The sequence below is a fragment of the Suncus etruscus genome, chromosome 14 (assembly GCF_024139225.1).
Source record: "Suncus etruscus isolate mSunEtr1 chromosome 14, mSunEtr1.pri.cur, whole genome shotgun sequence".
Classification (NCBI taxonomy): domain Eukaryota; kingdom Metazoa; phylum Chordata; class Mammalia; order Eulipotyphla; family Soricidae; genus Suncus; species Suncus etruscus.
This window is the reverse complement of record NC_064861.1, coordinates 12766367-12788371: the sequence shown is the minus strand read 5'-3', so window position 1 is coordinate 12788371 and position 22005 is coordinate 12766367.

Below are 22005 nucleotides of genomic sequence, written 5' to 3'. Positions count from 1 at the left end.
TTTAGGAATTGAAGCACTTGACCAGTCAGACCACCGAAGCAGTACCTGAGATGTACAGAATTAAACTACAGGCTCTATTCTTCAAACACTTTCAATCAAACCAGCATTCCTTTGCTATTCTCTCCTCTCTTCTCACTACTTTTTTTTTCTATTCTGCTCATTACTTTTTTACCTTTCTCTTCCCCTTTTCTCTCTAAGGTATTTTCTTTTTTCTCTCCCTTCATACCCTTCCCATATACCTTCCCCTTTCTCCCCTCCGGAAATCCAACTATCCCTTCACCCCTCAATCCCATCCAGATCTCCCACCATATTAAAACTCTTCACCCTCAGTCCTTATTCTATTAGGCATCAAGATCGACCTCCTACCCAGCGAACCAGTACCCAGCACCCAGGCGAGGGGACACCCAGATAAACCCACACCTCGTCTCCTGCAAGAAAAGACAGCCAACTCCCCTGTGGAATCATGCTGTGAGGCCCTCCCTACCAACTCCCCCTAACGCGGACTGTTCCTTGAAACCGGGCCTAGGTCCAAAAGTATCCCCAACGCAAGAACTCTTCCAAGACCTCCCTGCTGCAAATTTTTACCAATCTGAAGAAGGTCAGGGGGTGGGTTAGGAAGATGCCTGGGAACCCACACACCACAAGAAAAACCCAAAAGACAATGGGAAAAACTGTACATCCAATATAGGCATAAAACCTGTAATATACCACCTCTTTACCTGCTCTCCCCCAAATGTAAGGTAGTCCTCTGCACCACTTTGGTCCCTTAAAAACTTTGCTAACTCATTTTATCTTTTTTTTTTAAATTTATTTATTTATCTTTTTTAAATGATTGTCCTACATATATATTTGTGAGCACATACATTTTTAATTCCCTTTTTTTTTCTTTTCTTTTTTTTCTCCTCGTTTTTGGGTATGTGACCTCTTTCGGTTATCCCATTAGTCCACCCACAAATACACAGACATTATAATGTAGCACCACTTCCCCCTGCAAAGGCACACTAAGTAAAGGGGAAATCTTACTTATAAAAAAAAGAGCTCCTATCTACTAGAGATAGGAACTCATAGTTGTTTACAATATGGGGATATCTCCTGCCTTGAAAATATGTCATGTGGAATCAACTTAGACCTCAGGTGATTAGATATCATTCATCCAGCCTTGAACCTTTGATCCCCGACATAGAAACGGCACAGCTTTTCACAACAACTGCAGGAAACAAACTCCATCCGGGACAGCCTTGATACAACGGGACCAACAACAAGGCCCAGCTCTAACATGGTATCCTGACAACGAGGAAAATGCGAACATCTTGACCTTAGAGCAGATTAGCCTACCTTACCAACTAACGACAAGACAAAACCAGAAGTCTTGGCACCCTTTGGTAGGTCCAAAAACCAAGATCGGGATTTGCAGATGACTGGCTGCTAGAACCACGACCAGACTGTATACATCTTGGGACCAATAAAAGAGCCCTAGTTTAGGGTTTGAAATATGACCTGCACAATAATCATCATCCCCAGTCCCAAAGGTCTGGCAGAGACAATGGTAACGGAATGGGGCTTTTGGAAGCACAAAGAAAGACGCTATCCTAGGTGCCACCCTAGGTTCAGTGCAAAGACCAAGATCATCAACCACTGAAGATGGATTAAAATGACACTGAGGTAACAACCTCTAGAACCACAAAGACTGACTTCATCATAAGTCCCACCTCAGGATCTGTGCAGATACTGAGACCTCTGAACACAGAGCAGAAGTCTTCCACACACCAAAAAAAAAAAAAAAAAAAAAAAAAAAAACCACCAGGAAAGTAAAGGACCCTGATCCTGAACAAAGTCTAGAGTTGATCCCATGACAGTATGCTCCAAGGACGGAGAAACCCCATATCACTTAGGCCAAGTGAATTCCTTTTCGAATGACCCCAATATTTACTGTGCCAGGGCAGGAGGGAAAAAAACAATTACAAAAAAGCACAAAACTTTGGTTATTTTTTATATAAATATATATATTACCTTTATTTATTATTGTTATTATTATTTTTGATTTACCTATCTATTTTGGTCGATTTCTCTGTTTGGGTGCGATTATTGAAATTGTTGTCCCCAATTATACTTACTTTTTTTTCTCTCTTCCTTTCTTCTCTTTCGTTATGTGCTATGCCATGTTTCTCAATTCAAGACCATGGCATGATTTTTGTTTGTCTGTTTTTGTTTTTGTTTTTGTTGGTTTGTTTGTTTTGTCTGTTCTTTGAGGTGCTTATCGATATAGCTGGAGCCCTCACTGGATATTTGATACTTCTTTTGGTACTAGTGGAGTGTTTCACTTTCTTTTTCTCCATCTCCCAAATTGATGATAAGAGCCTTTAGAAGGACTCCGTCCATTTTCGGGGTACCCCAGTTTATCACTTTTCTCTTTTTCAAACAAAACCACGCAACTTGAACTAGCTAGTCCTGCCTCCAGTTAGAGGGGGAATTAAGGGAGGCATCAAGACCAAACAGGTGCAAGACTACTAAGTAGTGGGTTGGATACAGAGGGGACCACATATTCTAGCCGCCCTGGGGTGAGGGAAAAGGAAATGGGAGGTAGGACAGAAACGGAGGTGTAGGGTGGACAATTTGGTGATGGGAATCCCCCCTGATTTTATGTAAATATGTACCTAAAATATTATTGTCAACAATATGTAAGCCACTATGATCAAAATAAAAATTAAAAAAAAATGTTTATCTTCTTTTTAATAAATAATATCTTTATTTTAAAAACTCACATGTTAGATCCATATGATTTCTAATCAGCCTATAAACAGTTTACGACCATTCCGGTGGCGGGAGCCAATGGGAGCTGCAGACCAGTCTCCTGGGTAGGCTGAACTCACTCCCCAATCTTCCGACCTCCCCTGGGTGTTCCGGGAAATGATGCCTCGCATTTGCAGACCTTCCTGGGCCAGCATCTGCCGCCTGAGCCACCTTGTTGTTATTAGGGATGGCAATGTCCATAGAGTTCAAAGGAGAGTCTTTCACAGAGCCATAGTTGGCTACTGAACGTCAGATGCCTCTGTGAGGGGCTGGTGGTCGGCCCCGGGGTCAGGAGCCACACAAAGTCTCAGCTCCCAGAAAATGGCCAGAGGTCAGAGTGGCTTCAGTGGCAGCAGCTGGACAATTTCAGGACAGCCAGATGACTCTGGCCTCAGCTGAGTTTTCTTTGATTTTTCTTCCCCCCGGTACCCTCGTGAGACATAAACTGTGTGTTTCGTGGCCACCAGGGCCTGAGCTGCCAGCAGAAGCTTCTCCCAGCTGAGTTTGAGGACATCATCCTTCTTTCCTGGCAGGACATCGAGGGCTCCAGACATTGGGAAATTTCCCCTTCAGTTACACCAGGTGTGGAGAACACCACCACATGGAACCCTCGCTGGGTGGTACACAAAGATTTGAGGGCATTTATTTTTTTTTGCCAAAATATCCCTGTGGCCTCCCGGTGTTGAGGGGGCACTTGATGGCCTGCAATCAAGCAGCCAATGATGCCCAGCGATGTTGTGTGGGTCTCATTCTGTGCTCTTTGGTTTGGGTGTTCCCCAAGGAGGTATGGTGATTTTTCTTCAACCAAAGAGAGATGGAGGGGTTGAAGGAGAACAAGAGGAAGGTGAGGGTGGGAGAGGGTGGGGAGCAGGAGGGCAGGAAGGTCAGGGTGGGGTTAGATGACGGAGACCTGAACGGGGGAGAACCCAGTCAGGCGGTAGAGCTTGGTGAATGCAGCCCAGCCCTGTCCTGTGCCCCTTTTAGGGGCCAGCGACATGTTCGGTGTGGCCTGCCATCTCAGGGTGGCTCCCAGAGGCATGCCGACCTCGGAGGCTGTGTGGTAGATGCTGGGTTCTCCCTCTGGCTCTGCCTTGGTGCCAGGTGTTGTTGGCATCTGTGTGAAAGAGGTAGGGTGTGGTGTGCTGGTGGGGTACCTCCAGGGAAGCCATCCTTCCCTCCTGATCCCTCCACGATGCCAGGCTTACCCAGGCCTCATCACACACTAGTCTGACGGGCAGAGTCCAGGTGGGCTGTTTCTCTTGCAGATGCACTGTCTGTGCCGCCAGCTCTGTCTTCCTCTCCACTTCCTCCTCCTCCACTCCTGCCATTTCTCTCACTGTGGGGAGCACCAGGGCCTCAGACACCCATGAAAGTTGCAGGGACTGGGGCAGGGGCTTAACGTTACCTCTCTGGGGAGCCCCGTCTCCTGACTCTCCCAAGGTGACTGCTCACCCCTGGACCCCTCCACTCACGCTCCTCTGAGGTTCAGGGAACCTTGGCCAGCTGGGCCTGCAGCGCCTCCTCCTCCACGGCCACTTGGATGTGTGTCTAAAGGGGCAGGAAGCAGAGGGGAGGCAGAAAGGCTTAGTGGAGCAGGTCCCAGGCCACCTTTCCAGGAGCCTCAAGCCTCCCCCCCCCTTATCTCTTTCTCCTCTCTTATCTCTTTTTCTCCTCTCTTATCTCTCTTCCCTCCCTCCCCCTTCTATCCCCCCCTCCAGCATCTCCCACAGGTCCAACAGGACTTTCTCCAACGCTACCTCATTGTGGCTTTTCTCCAGCCGGAGCCTGGCCAGAAGCTGATTTTGTCTCCGGACTATATTTTCCAATTCTTTTTTCTCTCCAGCCAAGTGCTGGTAGGCCACCCGGTGTTGCCTGAAGGCCTCAACGTACTTCAGGACACCGCCACGGCAATGATGCCACTGCTGATGCAAGGATGCATCATGGGCCTGTGGGAGTGATGCTGGGGGTGAGGCCAGGCAGCAGAGAGGCCAGACCAGTCAAGACATGAGGGGCACAAAATAGGAGCGAGTTAGGAAGAGCATAAGAATGCCCGCCCCTCTGGGGCTGGAGAGATAGCCTGGCAGTAAGGCATTTGCCTTGCATGCACAAGGTCGGTGATTGAATCCTGGCATCCCATAGGGTCCCCTGAGCCTGCCAGGAGCAATTTCTGAGCCTAGAGCCAGGAGGAACTCCTGAGCGCTACCGGGTGTGACCAATAAAAAAAAAAGAATGCCCGCCCCTCCTCTTTTCTGACTCTTTCATGGCAGCCTCTCAATTTCAAGGAACCTTGCTTGGCTCTGCAGAGTAGCTAAGTCTATGCTGCATTCTATTCAGACCAGGAGGCCTCCTGCATTGTCACATTCCTTGAGCCTCTGAGCACACTTGACAGACAGGAAGACCAAGCTAGAGGAGCAAAGACACTGACCCCCTTTGGCATTCATAGCCAGGAGGACAATTGACTTGTTTCACAGTTCTGTCCTGGAGCTATTCCTGAGACTCCGACTGTGCGTCAGGGCACTGAGCACAGGGACAAAACCAGTGGAGTGGTGTCAACAGGGCAGCTCACGCCTAGGCATGCTGGGCGAGTCTCAGCCTCAGAGCCCAGAGCAGGAGGCGCTGCCCTAGCTCCAGGTTGAAGTGGCTCAAGTTCCCTTCCTCCGGACCTAAATGGGAATGGGGCAAGACTCACCGGTGCCTTCTGGAAGGTCTCAGCCTCTACCTGCAGTTCTTCTTCCAGAGCCCGCAACCAAGGTGGTGTCACTGAGAGAGAGAGCAGACAGCCGAGGCCACCGGAGTCTCACACATACCCCAGCTTTCCTCGTCTGGAATCCCAACTCTGATTCCAGCCCACCTCTCTTGGGAAAGCCATGACTTCTCACACCCCCTGATGCTCTAGGCCTCATACCAAGAAGAAGCTTCCCTTGGGTGGGTTAATCCCAGACCCTCCTGACAGTGCTGGGAGGGGACCCAGGTGACAGGAAAAAAATACACAGGTTTCCCTCTCTCAGTTCTCAGAGTTCTCTGCAATGTTGTGATGGGAAAATTCTGGGGGACTGGACATTGGCCCTCAGACCCCACCTGAAGCCCGGTAGAGGATGACACTGAGGTGCAGAGAGAAGGCAAAAATCGCCCATCTGCTGCTCCAACCTTTCTCCTTGGGTCAAAAGGCCCCATCCCCGGTGCCACCTCCCTTGGCATTCTACAGGTCCCATGCCTGGCCCTTCCCTTGTCACAGGCTTGAAAGTCCTAAGTCTAGACTGTGCCAGCCCCAAAACTCACTCGAGAACCAAGCACGTGCAGCCTGCCATGTCTGAATGGTCTTCATAACTTTCTCATGTTTTCGTGTTAACCTGGCACACTGCCAAAAACAGGGGAAGGGTAGTGGGATTGGGTGGCAGAATGAAAGCACAGGGCAGGGGGAAGGGGTCCGAGAAAAGCACAGCCCTAGGTTGAATCCTAAAAATCACCTCTGGTGTCCATCCTGAGCACTTTTGGCTGTGGTACAACAGAAACCATGAAACCAGGTAAGGGGCACATGTGGAAGGCATGACGGGGCTCTCTCTCTTCGTACCCCAAGTTTGCTCTGGCATGGCATGGCATGGCATGGCATGTTGGTAGAGCAGGGTCCATTGACATCAAGGTCACAGCCTACCTCCTGGATGGCCTGGAAGAGTTTTTGTTCTGAGATCTCTTGTTTCTGGGCCTGCCGTTTCCAGGTGTTTTTTTCGACGTTCACCCGAGCCAGACTTTTGAGCTGCAAGAACAGTCTCACCTCAGCTCTCCCATTCTGGACCTCCCGGGAGGGGGGCTTCTGTCACCACCCCGCAACACATCTTCTCCCATGTCTCACATGTTCAACTTGCTGTTCCTCACTCACCACCTCCATTGTCTGCGTGCCTCTAGAAGTTTTGTCTGTGCTGACAGGGAACTGGAGGGGAGGAGAAGAGCTGAGACACACACAAGCCCAGGGGGAATCCTACGAATTGTCCTAATCAGGTCAGGGCTGCGATAGGGTGCCTGGGCAGGAACCGCTCCATTTTTGGCCTGAGGGACTAGGTGGGATGGCCAGGCTGAAAGCCAGGTCAGCCCTATGCAAGCAAGCCCCCTCCCTGCCATACTAGCATGCCAGTTTCTGCCAAAGGGATTGCTCGATACTGGCTGTAAGCCCTGGGTGTGGGTCAGCATGGGGCAGGAACCAATCAAGAGGAGGAAGGGAAGGTTCAGTGGTATCTGTGCTCTGTGTTGATAGGTTTGGCCACCAACTCAATCAGGGATCCAGGTTCCGTTAAAAGTGCTTTCCCAAGTTGGGGCCCCAGCCTTGGCTGTGGAGAAGTTGGAGTCCGTGGGTCATGTGTAGGAATAGGAGCACTTGTCAGGAGCACTTACAGCCACCTGTGGCAGAGGCGCTGATTGTGTCTCTCCTTGTGGATGAAGATCTGGGCTGAGCTGGAATGAAAGTGGGGCAGTGTTGATCCCACCTGCTGATCCCATTGGCCCATTGGCCTGGGCTCCCTCGCTTGGTCCCTCCCACTGGAAAACACCTCTGGTCAACTCCTTGTGCTGCTCCTCCCTCCTCCCCGGTCTCCCTCCCACATTTATCTCCCTGAGTCTAGACAAGCAGGGTCGAGGCTTAAGAACTTTTCACATTTGTTCCATTCCCCATTGCACCCAGAGAGAGGGAATGGCTCACTAAACACACCTGTCTCTGAACTTCGGACTCTTCCCTGATTGCATGGGATTCTGGCTTAGCCATTCTGCAGCCCTCTTTCCACCCTTCCACAGAGGCCTGGTGTCTTTGGTCCCACAGAATTGAGCCCATTCACTTTGAGTGTCATTTTACAAATATTCACCATGGAGCCTCTTTCCCCAGCAAGATGGTCTCTCTGGGGTGTCCTTGCAGCCATGGTCTCGGCACCAAGTGTCTAAATAGACATGTACAAAGGTTAGTCAAGTTCCAGGAGGCCAGCATGTTGGCAGGTTTTTTCCAAAGCCTCCCAGGTCCCTAAATCTCAAGGAATATTTCTGGTCTTGGTCTCCCCACCCCAGCTGTCCTTCCCTGTTCTGGCCTCCATTTCCAACGAAAGTGGGAATTCACTGCCCAAGGTATCTCCCCACCCCGGGACAGTCCAGCTACAATGCCTGCTGTGTAAGGCTCTGAGCTCTGCACCCCTGCTGGCTACTGTCCCTTGAAAGGTACCCCCCCCCTTCATCTGAGAATCTGGGATGCTGCAAGGAAGCCCATCCCCCCAAGTATCTCTGGCCTTTATCTCAGGCCCTGACTATGGACACAACTATGGAGGTCTGAGTGTCCGGCTGGTTTGTGAAATGAGAGCAGAGAGTGACCCGGTCATTCTTCTGTGGCTCATGAACCTCCATCCTCTCCCAATCGCTCTGAAACTCTCCTCCAGACTGTCTCCTTCAGACTTCCAAACCCTTCCCAACGAAAATTGTCTTCTTAAGTTGAAGAAATGGAGCACTATGGTTTTATTTGTTTGGTACTTTGTTCCGGTGCCACAGCCAGTGATATCCAGGGCTTACTCTTGGCTCTGCACACAGGATTTCTCTTGGAGATGCTGGGGAACAGAACAGTGCCTGGGATTGAATCCAAGTCACCCCCAGGCAAGGCAAGTGCCTTCCCTGTTAGACCTACGCTCAGGCTCTAGGCTTAGCACCTTTGCAAAGTCCGATAGCCAGGGATCTGGGCCACACATGGCTCAGAGTGCCCTGGCCTATGCCATGAAATGAGAGTGAGATGAGAAACCAGGTGAAACTGGAAAGGCTCTAGAGACCAAGCTGGGTATAATCGCGACAAAATTGTCCTCTAGGGGTTAAAGAGAGTCACTCGGATTAGACAGTCTGGGCTGATCCCACTTTGCTCCTGAGCACTGCATAGGGTTCCTGGAGCTCCAAAAGAAGTGCCTCCTCAAAGTAAAACATTTACCTAGGGATGGAGTTAAAACATGGGGCACTACCAAGTCCAAGAATGGGCCAGAACCCCAGAAAAGGTGGAACCCCAATCTCTAGTCACCTTCAAACTGGACATGGTGCCACCAAGGGAAACAGAAAAAGGGCTGAAACTCTAGAAGATTGCGGGTTTCAGACCTTGGGTGTAAGGACCAGCTCAAGGCTCTAGGCTCTGGGCAACCAGAACCTAAGCAGCGAGAGACCTCACTCCTGGCACTCCCGAGGCCAACGTGGCTGTTCCATAGCTGGGGAGGCGACATGAGGGACAACCCTGTGGTTTTTGAAACCTGAAATCTGAAGGTCCACTTTCATGGGCCAGGAGGCGACCTGGGGGGGTCACCAGCACAGAGTCCCGGAAAGTCCCTGGAGAGGACTGAAAATGCCTGGTGACTCAGGCAGGGGCAGTCCGTGGGCTGAGGGGCTCATTAACTGACCTCAGGGCCTCGCACACTGGCCACTGGCCGAGCATGGCCAGGCCGGGCTGGCAAGCCATCAGACATCCTACGAATGGTGACTTTATTGATTCGGGGTTTCTGCAATCCTCGACCCTCAAGGGGTAAGATGGGGAAAGGGAATTTGGGCCACATCTCGTTCTTTCCAGAAATAACTGGGTCACTGCGAGAGGGTGCCATAGAGACGGGGACACTGGCTTTATAGGGGGGCTCATGGGCGTGGCCCAGTGTCTCCAAGCCCATTGGTCAAAGAGAAATCTAGAACCCCAGAGACTTGACAGCACAATAAAGGCATGCCAATAGGTGCCTGAAGGCTACCCCACCCCCACCTTGGACCCTCCTGCACCACAACCCCCAACGATGGGGTAAGAAACAGGTGCATTTTTCCATGCACAAAACCTTTCTGGCTTGTGCCTAGATGGATCACGACTTTCCTGTTCCAAGAGATCTTGTCCTAAGCCCCCAGCCTTTCTAATCTGAAGCACCTGAGCACCTGCATCTATAACCCCAAGTGTCCTCCCCTCCCAGAGCATCTCTCCAATCCCTTGGCCAACTAACTGCATCCCTCACTGCTCTCACTGGTCTGCTGCCCTCCATACATTTATGGTGTGCCTGCCCACAAACCCTGCCCTCTGGACTGACCTTTCCTGTTTTGTCTCCCTGATGTACGCAGGCCTTTCCAGAAGTGGCTATGGGGTCTTCCTGGTGGCTATAGTTGTGGTCAACCCTTGTCCTCAGCACTCCTGTGTGTAGCTGCTGAACCCAGACCCTCAACAGGTCCATCCCCACAGGTGACAGCCCCTTCCAAGACCCTTCAACACCCTTCCCTGTCACCTTATTTTGCAAGGTGTGGGGAGCAGCTGAATCCCATGGGATGTGGGGCTCCTCTGGGAAACTATCCTTGGGCTGTTTCCCCTTAGAACTGGTGACAAATGTGCTTGCCCCATTCTCATGGGTGTCCCCTTATGTGCTGCCCAAGCATAACAGCCTTATAATTTCTGGGGCCATTCCTGAAAGTACCAAGTAGAGTGGACTAAGAGGGAGAGAGGGGCTTCAATGTGGGTGCAGGTTAGTGTGACAGGGAGACCCATTCCTCTCCTGAGGCAGAAGGGCCCAGCAGTTACCATTGAGCTCTTGGACGAGGAAGGTGTATTCAGTTCTCATCACTGCCACTGCTTAGCTGTGGGACCTCAGACCCGTGCAAGTCCCCTTCTATCCCTTCTAAAGTGTTCTGATTTCTCGTGGGGTCCAATTTAGGGGTCAATATCTCTTTTTTTCGGGAGGAGAATCACACCCGGTAGTGGTAGTGCTCAGGAATTCCTCCTGGCTCTACGCTCAGAAATAACTCCTGGCAGGCTCGGGGGACCATATGGGATGCCGGGATGTGAACCACCATCCATCTGCATGCAAAACAAAGCCTTACCTCCATGCTATCTCTCGGGCCCCTAGGGGCCAATCTCTTAAAGAAATCACAGATGTCACTCCACCAGAGTCAAACATTCCTTCAAGCTTCCTGCCCTGAATCTCAAGGGTCAACTTTGTATTTTCCTCTTTAAGTTTAGCAGTAAAAGCTATAAATGCATTAAGCAGAAGCCTCAGGGTTAGTAATTCCAAAGGACTTCCTTCTCTGCTGAATTCTGATTTTTCAGGCACAACAGAGGAAGCAATAAAATTTGACCTATGTTTTTACCTTTCTTAAAAGTCCATACTGTGGGTACTGAAACAAGAACTATTATTTCCTCTACATGGTCAGTATCTCTAATCCCCAGGTGAAATACTATTTCTTTGATCATTAGTCTGCTTCTTCCTAAAATCATCCTAAAGTCACTGAAGGTATTGGCTTTGTTATGCCAGACCTAGTTTTATGAGGACATTGAGCCAAGAAGAAAATGATCAAGTCCTCCACACAGATTCTGGGGCTATCCCTGAGTGCCCACACAGGGGGCCAGCGAGGTAGGTGCCAGTAAGGAATTTAAAGGGGACCCCTGGCTTTTCCTAATGCCAACTCCCACCCTGCACAGGAGGGGTGGGTTTGGGGAGAAGGCTGGTGAACTTCCGGCTTCTAGCTCATTAAGTAACTCTTTCCTCTTCTGGGAGCCGGAAGCTTTTGCCAGCAAGGGAAATGCTGAAGGCCTTTCTACTAAGCCTGGGGGTGTTGCATGGCTCAGGCAGCCCCCAATAGCCTTCCCTCTCCTTCCTTCTGGACTCTGGGGCTATCCCTGGACACCTGCACAGGGAGAAGTTTAAAGGGGACCCCAGGCTTTCCCCAAACCCCACCCTGCACAAGAGGGACTGGCTTGGGGAAGTCACCAGCAACTTTTCTTCTCAACAGTGTCCATTTCCAAACTGCGTGGGAGTGAAAGTATAGATAGTGTAATAGGATATCCTAGGGCTTATTCTATATTTGCAATATACAGAGGTCTGTGTTGTATATTTTTCTTCTCCCCTTGGCTCACCACCTTACAAATTCATTTCTAGTCCTTTACTCCATCACCACCACTGCCTATTATCCCACATTTAACCCTTTTTACCCTCAGTTCTTGGATCCTCATGAAGCAGATCATTATCTCCACTCAAGCCAGCTGTCAACCAACTCCTAAAGTGGAAAAAATAGATGCTCATCCTGAGAAGAATCCAATACTCTGTTCCTATTTATCTATTCTCAAAGGCCTCCAGTCCTCCACCTTCCTTCACTGTGTACCTGAGCTTGCACCATACTCAGTTCTGAGAAGTCCCCACTCAAAGACATGTCCTGAGATGGGACTACTGGGAGTTGCTTTTCAGACTCCAGAAGGCTAAATCACAGACCAAAGTGGTGTCCCGGATTGAACACCCTTTTCCCCCTGACTATTTCTAAAGACATAAAAGGGGTGTGTATATCTTCTTTGAATATCTGAAATGTTTTCCATTAACAGCTATAACTCTTATTGAATATCCTCTTACATAGTGACAATTTTACCCACTGCATTTTTTTCTTTGTGATCTGTTCAATAAGGAATTCTGATAGGAGTCTCTCTGTTCAGCATTCCTGTTAGAACCAAGTTGGCCTCGTTCCCTTGGCCCCCAGATGCACCAGTAATACCTTGTGGCATTGTCCTCTTTTGCATAGGCACATTAAAATAGAAAAATATTACATATGCAAACAAGTTCTTATCTGATAGAATGGGAACACAAATTTTGTAATGCAGTTTGGCCTTCTATGCTGAACAATGGCATAATGACTTGGCTCAGACCTCAAAAGAATGGGCATTGCCCATACACCCCTGAACCATGGATACTATCTATGGAAAAAAAAAAACACAATTTTCTATAACAGTGATTGGCAACCATTTTTTTTCAACTGAGCCAAATCTCGCCAAAACCATGATTAAAATTTATTTTGAGAGCCACAGAGGGTGTGCACTGACAGAGGCTAGGAGCAGAGTCCTGCCTCCTGGATCAGCTGCCCGGCAAACAGTAGAGCCAAATTAAAAGTGTAAAGAGCCACATGTGGCTCACGAGCCGCAGGTTGCTGACCACTGGTATGTAATTCTTTCTACTGCAGTATTCAACACACAAATCTCACGTTGGGGTTTGTTATTTGAGGAAACCATCAGGTCCATTCTTTAGCACATAATTCTGAAAAATGTTCAAGTTAAGACTTGCCTATCTCAGAGCTTGAACATGTATATATATATATATATATATATATATATATATATATATATATATGCTGTGAAGGAATAAAACAATAACTATCTCATCAATTCCTCTATCATGTGTTGAATGTTGCTGGCACCAGGAAGAAATAAACTGTCTTGTAAAGCTGGGAAATATCATCACATTAGTCTGAACAGACAAGCCAGGGCATTGGCTAGATGTATGTCTTTTTATGTAGGCAACCAGCTTATAAAGTGGTTTATTATATAGAAAAGCCCAAGGGATATAATTATTTATCTGTCAAGAATCAAAAGTAATTTCTATAAAGGCAAAAACTTTTTCATATGATCAACAAATACTAAATAAGCATTTTCTGGGGAAAAACTATGAACAATTTTCAGCCAATCATGACAGACCAGTGATTCCATGTGGAACTGCTAAGGGTTATATGGATCCCAGTATTAAATTGAGGTTGATCACATCAAGGCATGCATCTTAACCCATTGTACTCTCTTCAAATCAGCTTTTATATTTACTTAGGAAAGTCTATAGATCAGCTTATGCACCAATATAAAACTTTAATGCTCCATCTATGTTTTTGTACAACAAAAGTAATAGGAAAACTGGCTTCATCTTTATTGATGTGAGGCTGTATTATTGAAGTCAATAGGAATTATATTCATATGGGAGAGTCATCTCTTTCCCCAATTTTCCTAGAAAATTCAAACTTAATTAATGTGGCAAGAGATTATGTTGTTATAGATTTCTTTTCCCTTCCTCTTATCAGTTATTCCTGTGCCACATCATGTCAGGAGATTTGTTCTTCACACTGGCATAAGTTACTATGAAAAGCCAAAGACTGTCTTATTTTATTTCTTTGATTTTTTTTGTATATCTTTGATAAAAGAACTATAGTAGTTTCATTCTAAGGGACATGAAATTGCTCTTTCCCCCCCTTGGTAAAGCTTAGAGTCTAAACTGCAGAAAATATTGAAATTTTATCATGTTTATAATAAACTCTTAGGCATGGAAAGTTTTCTAGTCATGCAGGTCAAGCATGTTAATCCCTGAACATTTTCCAATTCCTGAGTTGAAAATTAAATATTTATATTATTTAGGTGCCCAAAGAAGACATTATAAAAGACCACTCATTGCTTTGCTTCCTGCTTGGTTTCCTGTGTAACTGCGTGAGGAATCTGAGAAAGGCTCATCACAAGGTAGGCCAATGGGTGGAGCCAGAGGAGTGCGGCCATGAAACCCATGAACTCCACCACAACACATAATAAAAACCACACTACAAGCATGTCAATGGGGAAACAACACAGGAATATACTCTGCATAGATAATGATGGTGTCATCTTTGATGACCTGAAAAGTGCTAACCACCTATCAAATAAGGAGTATAGAGAAGAAATATGGAGAATATTCATATGATTAAAAAAAAGCATAGATTGAGCTGAACAGATCATAAAGATAGAAATAAGAAAATTCCAAACTGAAATAATAGGACTGAAAAACTTGGAAGATGAACTAAAATACTCAACAAAAAGCCTCTCCAACAGAGTAACAGCAGTTGAAGACAATCAGTGAGCTGGAAGATGAGATGTAGAATGACTCCATACAGCAGAATAGATTGAAAAGAAATCTTAAAGTAAATGATAAGACAATGGAAAAGTATGCAAAAAATTAGAACAGATGAAAATAGAAGTCTTGGATAAACTCATCAGAAACAACATAAGAATCTTTGGAGTTCCAGAGACTCAAGAAGAAAATGCATAGGCAGAAGCAACAGTAAAGGACATCATTACAGAAAAAACTCCCAGAGTTAAAAAGGGCATGCAACCAAATTCTGCATGCCCGAAGAGTACCAGCTAAAAGAGATCTTTCATCACAAGACAGATCCTAGTCACAATGACGATTCCCCCACATAGGGATATAATACTGAAAGCAGCAAAATCAAAAGGGAAATTGTATTCAAAGAAGCATTCTTAAGATTTACAGCAGGCCTGTCACAAAACTCCCTTAAGGCCAGAAGGCAGTGGTGGGATATAGTGACAAAACTCGAATGCTTCGCCTAGAGTACTGCACCTAGCTAGACTCACTTTCAGGTTTGAAGGAAGCATACATAACTTCATGAATAAACAGTAGTTCAGAAACTTTACAAACTCAAAACCAGCCTTAAAATATAAACTGAAAGGTCTACTTTAAGACAAGACAGACCAAAAGACACACCAAACTTCTTCACAGAAGAATAGATGACATTAAATAGATGACATTAAATCCCATGACAATTATCTCTCAATGAAGATGGGTTAAATGCACAAGTGGCATTTGGATCAAAAAGCTGAATCCAATATTTTGCTGCCTACAAGAAGCACATTTGAATAGTCAGAACAAACACAGACTCAAAATCAAAGGTCTTAAACAAAATATGAAACTTGCCATGAAGTTTGTTGAGTTCAATTGGAGAAATAACTACATTGACAACGACAAATGACAATAGTAGTTAGTGAGAGAAATAGAATGCCTGTCTTGAATGCAGGCAAGGAGTGGGGGAATGAGGAGATGAAGGGCATTTGTGGTGAGAATGTTGCACTGGTGAATGGGGTTTTCATTTTTTTACTTATATAACTGAAACCCAACTACAAAGAGTTTGTAATCCTGATTCTTAAATATGTATTAAAAAAGAAAAATCAATAAAAATAAATATTTATATTATTTAAAAATAATAAATCTAACCTTTGACTCCTAATGACTATATTACATATCATTGCTGTTTTGATTTGAGATAAACATAAACATCTTATTTTTTTTACATATGAAAGCTTATTTTAGTTGATACTTCATAAAATTTTTATTTTATTAAAGTTCAACTTCAGGAATCAATAAGACAGTTTGAAGAATACGTTGAATGCCTTGGATGTATCAGGCCCAGTTCTATTCCCAGCATCACAAGATGTACTCAGAGAATGGCTAAGTTGTCAGAGACTTCAGCAGCACCCCATCTTCAAACCCAGTGTGTCAAGAATCATATCCTGAGCATAACTTTTGAGGTTCTTTGGTTCCAAAATAACTTGTGTACATTGGTCAAGCCACTGTGGACTGGCAATTCAGTTGGGAAAAATTTCTGTAGCCAGACCAAATTAAAAAAATTTGCCATTTTTTTAGGGTCACAGAACATGAATTTTGGCTGTTATTGAGATCAAAGGAAGTTTGCTGAATGCCAAAAAAATAAACTTTTGTCTTGAATTTTTATTCTGTTAAACATATCTCTACTTCACAGATGATCACCTACTATATTTAAAATAGTTTTTTCTCATCCTTATTTTTGCAAGGACTATCATGAAAAAGGAGTACATGCATTGGTAAAAAAAAATGTGAATCCTTTATGATATAGTATTTGGTCTCTAAGTTTTATCCAAAACATAAAAACACTACTTAAACATATTAAGCCTTAGACTCTTGAAAATAATCTGACTCTTTGCAAGTAATTCATTGAGAGAAAATTGTTGTACATTAGATGACTGTAACTCAATAATGAACAATTTTACCTGTGCAGAAAAACCTGTAGTATGAACAACATTTTAACCAGAGTTCTTAAATAATAATTTTTAAAAAAGAAATGTCATTTCATTGCCAATTAGGTTAATCAATTAATTATCTATTTATCTACCCAATACAACAAGAATTGCCAGAATTTTCTATGGCTAATGGTTTACTTATTCAAAAAGCTACAGCCATTTTACTGATAGACTAAAGCTACAATGGTACAAAAGGTGAAACAGAGTTGGGATATTTGTAGAATAAGACATTGATTCCATGTTTTAAATTGTTCAGTTAAACACCAGTAGTTTATTTTTTCTAATGCAGAAGGCAGTTTTTCTGCTATGTTCAAGTATACATATATTCTAAATTAGAATATGAACTTAAAATAACTAAAATAGTTTACATTTCCTTTAAAAAGTAAAAAATAGCTTAAGTTATAAAAATATTTGGATATATTATTATTATTATTATTAGTCTTTGTTTAAAATTTGTCTCAAGGTGTCTGTGGCTGACCCAGAAATTTGTGCTGACTAGCATGTGCTAGTCATGAACTCTAGCATCCTACTCAGATGATCTCCCTGCTTTGCTTGGTATGTCCCAAAGAAAGAAAATATTTATTTTATTCTTTTAAAACTTATACACTTAATTTTTTTCTTCTAATTCTAGAGTAAATAGTGCCAACATACAATTTGTCTTTGCATAATAACATTCAAATTTCTTCAAGAATTTAATGTTTCACTAGAACCAGAATATGTAAACACATCAATCAACTTTTTTATTAAAAATAAAAATACTGGTTTTTCACTGATTACAAATGTTGCCTGAAAGCCATCTAACACCATGGTGATTCTCTGCCCTGAGGCAGACCTGTTTTTTGTTTTACTGTTAAATCCGTCTCCTAGGCAACACAAGCTTGGATGCCAAGATAAAATTGATTCTATAGATTTATGACTAAAGATGTGCTTTGGAAAGGCAGAAATGCAGTTCTAGTCAAACTCTCCGAAGTCTCAAGTTAAAAAAAAAAGAGAGAAAGTGACTTTAGATGACATTCTTTATTTTTGTAGCTGAGAAAAATGTAGTGATGCTCATTATGTTATTCCTAATAGAGGATAGTGTCATATCTCTGTGATAGGCTTGCTGAAGGGTTATTAGCATGTTTTTTAATGAGCTTTTTGTTTTGTGGCTTTTTTTGTATTATTTCCTATGAAAATGTTGTGTCACTCTGTTGTGAAATGATTAATTTTTAATTACTACACTCTCTTTACACGTGGTTATTCTCTGTCACGCTTCCTTTTCCTAGATTGTTAGCCAGAAACTTCACAGTGTTCTTTCTTGTGGAATCATGTACTAAAAAATTCATCTAAGTTTTTAGTTGGGCTCAACATATTTGATAGGTTTTTATAACTTTAATTTGTGAACATGAATTTACTGTTTTGCTTGCAATATTTGTATTCACTGTTTGATTCTATATTAGATTTCTTTTCTTTATGGTTTGAAAAATCACCTGGAATTTCTGTTAGTTGAGATAAGACCCCAAATTGTAATTCCAAAAATAGCCCCCATATCATTTCAGTTCTGCTTGATGGGTGAATCTGTGATGGATACATGTTAATCACTACGTAATGTTCCATTTTTGGTGGATCAAAACTTTCAAGTGGTTCACAAGAGGCATTAGGCCATTCCTTAAGACTATTAGACTACAGAACAGAAGGCCTTAATAGTAGAGCCTGACAATCCAACCTCTCTTTCTCCAGAGCCTCTTTCACAATTGTAATCTGTTGTCTGTAAAGTCTCTTACCTTATATCTTTACTGAAGCTTCTATTATACCCAGTGGTTGCATCAGTGTTATGGCCTTAGTACACAAAGTTCCTGGCTTTCCACCATTCAGCCTATCACTACTGGTCAGCATCTCCCTAGGCAGGGTTCTATATTCCAAGTTTCAGGGCTGCTGTTAGGGCCTGGGCATTCCCTTGGTTTTTTGATATAACACATCTGAATGAGATATTCTTGTATTGGTCTTCACTGTCCATCAAACTTTTAAAAAAATACTATATGTCTTGGTGTTTCTTCTGGATTTTTACTGGAACGGTGTTGCAAGTGGTAGGGTGTTTGCCTTGCACACTCTAACCTAGGACAGACAGTGGTTCAATCCCATATAGTCCTACAAGCCAGGAGCGATTTCTGAGTAACCCCTAAGCATCTCCGGGTGTGATCCAAACCCACACCCCCCAAAAAAGTGAATAGATTTTTGTTTGGGGCTTTTATCTGACTTTGCACTCAGGGATTCCTCCTTGTAGGTTTAGAGGACTATGGAGGATACAGAGGAATTGAATTTGGATCTAGCATGTACAAGAAGAGCATTCTACCCTCTACTGTCTTTCGCCAATCCTTCTTTAATGGATTTTTTGAAGTGAGAATTTTCTTAGGGGCATATAGTTCAAGTCATGTTAATATGGCCAAAATGTTTTTAATTATTATAGATAAATGATATTTCAACAAGGTAACACTTAATGCTATTATTTTGCTGTGTTCTGAATTGTTGACTATTGAACATATTCAAATCCTCTTGATTTATTGTTTTATTAATGTTTTATATAGAATGAAGATAAACCCTCTGAGTATTAATACTCCACAAAGAGTACTTATGTACTAATAGAGACAATTGAAAACAAACAAATGATAAAGCACCTATAAATAAACATAAGCAGAATACTCAAAATTTGTATATTTGCATACAAGATTGTAATAATCGGCTTTGCAACTCCTCATTTTTGAGTTTTGAACAGTATTTTAATTTAAAAAAATTAAATTTATTTATTTAATTGAATATTTCCTTATTAAAATATATTTTCACTAAAATATGTGAGCATTTTTCCTCAGAACTTGTGTCCATATCTACTGCTACCATGTTATACATTTAAAAATCATAACTCATAACAATGTTATTGATTTTAACATTAAAATACCTTGATTTAAAAAATGGTTTAACATGATTCTCACGAGCTTATAAAAAGTTTATATACAAGTATAAAAAGTATATATGTACTTATAAAATGTATGAAAACTTTTACATTTAAAGATTTATCATTTAATTAGCAAAATATGCAATTTCTAAAATATTATTTTATTTTTTATTCATTAAAAGGCAGTTTAGAAACTACACAGAATTTAGGAAAGACTCTACATTTTAGTAATAAATATTTGTTTTACTTATAGGTAAAAAGGCAACATTTTCTTGCAAATGCAGAATTAGCAAAGTCATTTATTACAAACTTAATGCATGCTAAATTACACTATATGTAAATTAGGAAAATAACTCACTATTCTATTTAAAAGTGGATATAAAATGTATGAAAAGGGAATGAGTGAGACTCTTTCTTAAGAACTTATCCAGAAATAAAAGTTGAATAATTTTAATTTCCAGTATAAATTTTCTCATGTAAAAATTAACACATAGCCATTAAGTAATTGACTTTATGTCATTTCTACTTGGGCTTGAACAGTTAATAATGCCTTCTGGTATGGTTCCTGATCATGGGACCTTAACTAAGGGGCTGTCTAAGTCTATTCTGCTGAGGACAAAACTTCCCATTGTTTCTTCTCTCTCTCTCTCTCTCTCTCTCTCTCTCTCTCTCTCTCTCTCTCTCTCTCTCTCTCTCTCTCTCTCTCTCTCTCTCTCTCTCTCTCTCTCTCTCTTTCTCTCTCTGTCTCTCTCTCCTCTCCTCTCTCTCTTCTTTCTCTCTTCTCCTCTCTCTTCTCTCTCTCTCTCTCTCTCTGTTTCTCTCTCTCTTTTGGTTTTTGCACCACACCTGGTAACACTCAGGGGCTCTGCATTCAGAAATCACTCCTGGCATGCTCGAGGGATCATATGGAATGCTGGATATCAAACCTAGATCAATCCTGGGTCAGCTGCATGCAAGCCTTACCGCTATGCTATGGCCCTGGCTTGTCTCATTTTATTGAGACTGAGGTAGTAGTTGTACAACTTCATGTTCCCCCAAGTTCCACTTTATTCCTGCTCACTTGATATTGATAGAAACAAGACGAAGTGTTGATTTTTTTAAAAATTTGCAACCATTCATACACAAAAGTTTAGGTCAGACTTTATTCCTGAGATGTATTTTTAAAGCTACTGCCATTTGTTGTTATAGAATATTTAAATATGAGTAGACTCTGTTTGTCTACAATCTCACCACAGGAGTCCCATCTTCTATGCTTCCCATTCATTCATAAACTACATAAATTTTGTAGATATGATAACTCATCTACATTTTCCAATTTTATTGGGCTTGACAATATACTCATACTTGGTAGCTTATTTATTTATTTATTTTGGTTTTTGGGGCACACCCATTTGATGCTCAGGGGTTACTACTCCTGGCTAAGTGCTCAGAAATTGACTCTGGCTTGGGAGGACCATATGGGACGCCAGGGGTTCAAACCGCGGTCCTTCCTTGGCTAGTGTTTGCAAGGCAAACACCTTATCTCTAGCGCCACCTCGCCGACCCCACTTGATAGCTTTTTAAATCTGACTTTCTAAATACCTTGATATTATGCCTATAGATAACATTGAGTTAGTACATAGACTTAAACATAACATGTATATTACACATATATTCATATTTAAAATGTTTAACATAATTACATAGGTCAGGAAAGTGTTGCCTATGTACATACATATGTACATAAGTAAAAATGTGCTTAAATACAATGCACACCTAAATTTCTCTTATAAATCAATATCACCTCCAGATATTTTTAAAAGCATATATTGAATATATTACTGTGATGTGAATAATTTTTGAAATCATTATGACAAAAACAAAACAAGATAAATTATATATATTATATATATGTGCTGTCTAACTGTGATTATATAGATTCAGATTCAGAACAATGACAAAACAAATAACAAGCTGTGGTGGTTGTAGGGGAAAGAAGTAAAAAGAATTAAAATGGTACAAGGGAACATAACTTGACCATCACACATGCAAACATCAAAATGTCTCCTTTAAAGAAATGCAGTTAATTCTTTTCCATTATCTGTGAAAATAAAATTAAAAATTTTAGAAAATTAAAAACTCTTAAGAAAAACTTAAATTTTCATCAGTGCTGGCATGTGAACACATAGCAAAAGAATTAGTTTGGAAAAGATTTGAAGTGACTTTATATTGGAAAATGTAATGTAGCCTCCGTTTTTATTTGACCTTCAATGTTATTTGAAAAGTTTTGAAAAATTAAGTGGATTCCTTATAATGACTTCCTTTAATGAAATTGTGTTTGCCTATGATTAAAATTCTCCCTATTTTTCTACTTCATTGATTTCTCTTTGCTCTCTGTTATCAATTCATTTTAGTTTGCAGTTAAAACTTTATCAAATGGTGATGAAACAGCAATTTAATAAAATAGTTTCAACTAAGAAAATCATTCAATTACATTATTATAAATGTAATCTGTGAAATTACTTCAGTCTGAAAATAATTTAATGGAAATGGATAGATTATCAGAGAAGTCATTATACATGCCATATATCTGATTTTATTGTTTATGGAACATTGTTCCATCTTATAAAAGCTCCAGTAAAAAACAGTGCCATTTAATGTGTACTTTAAT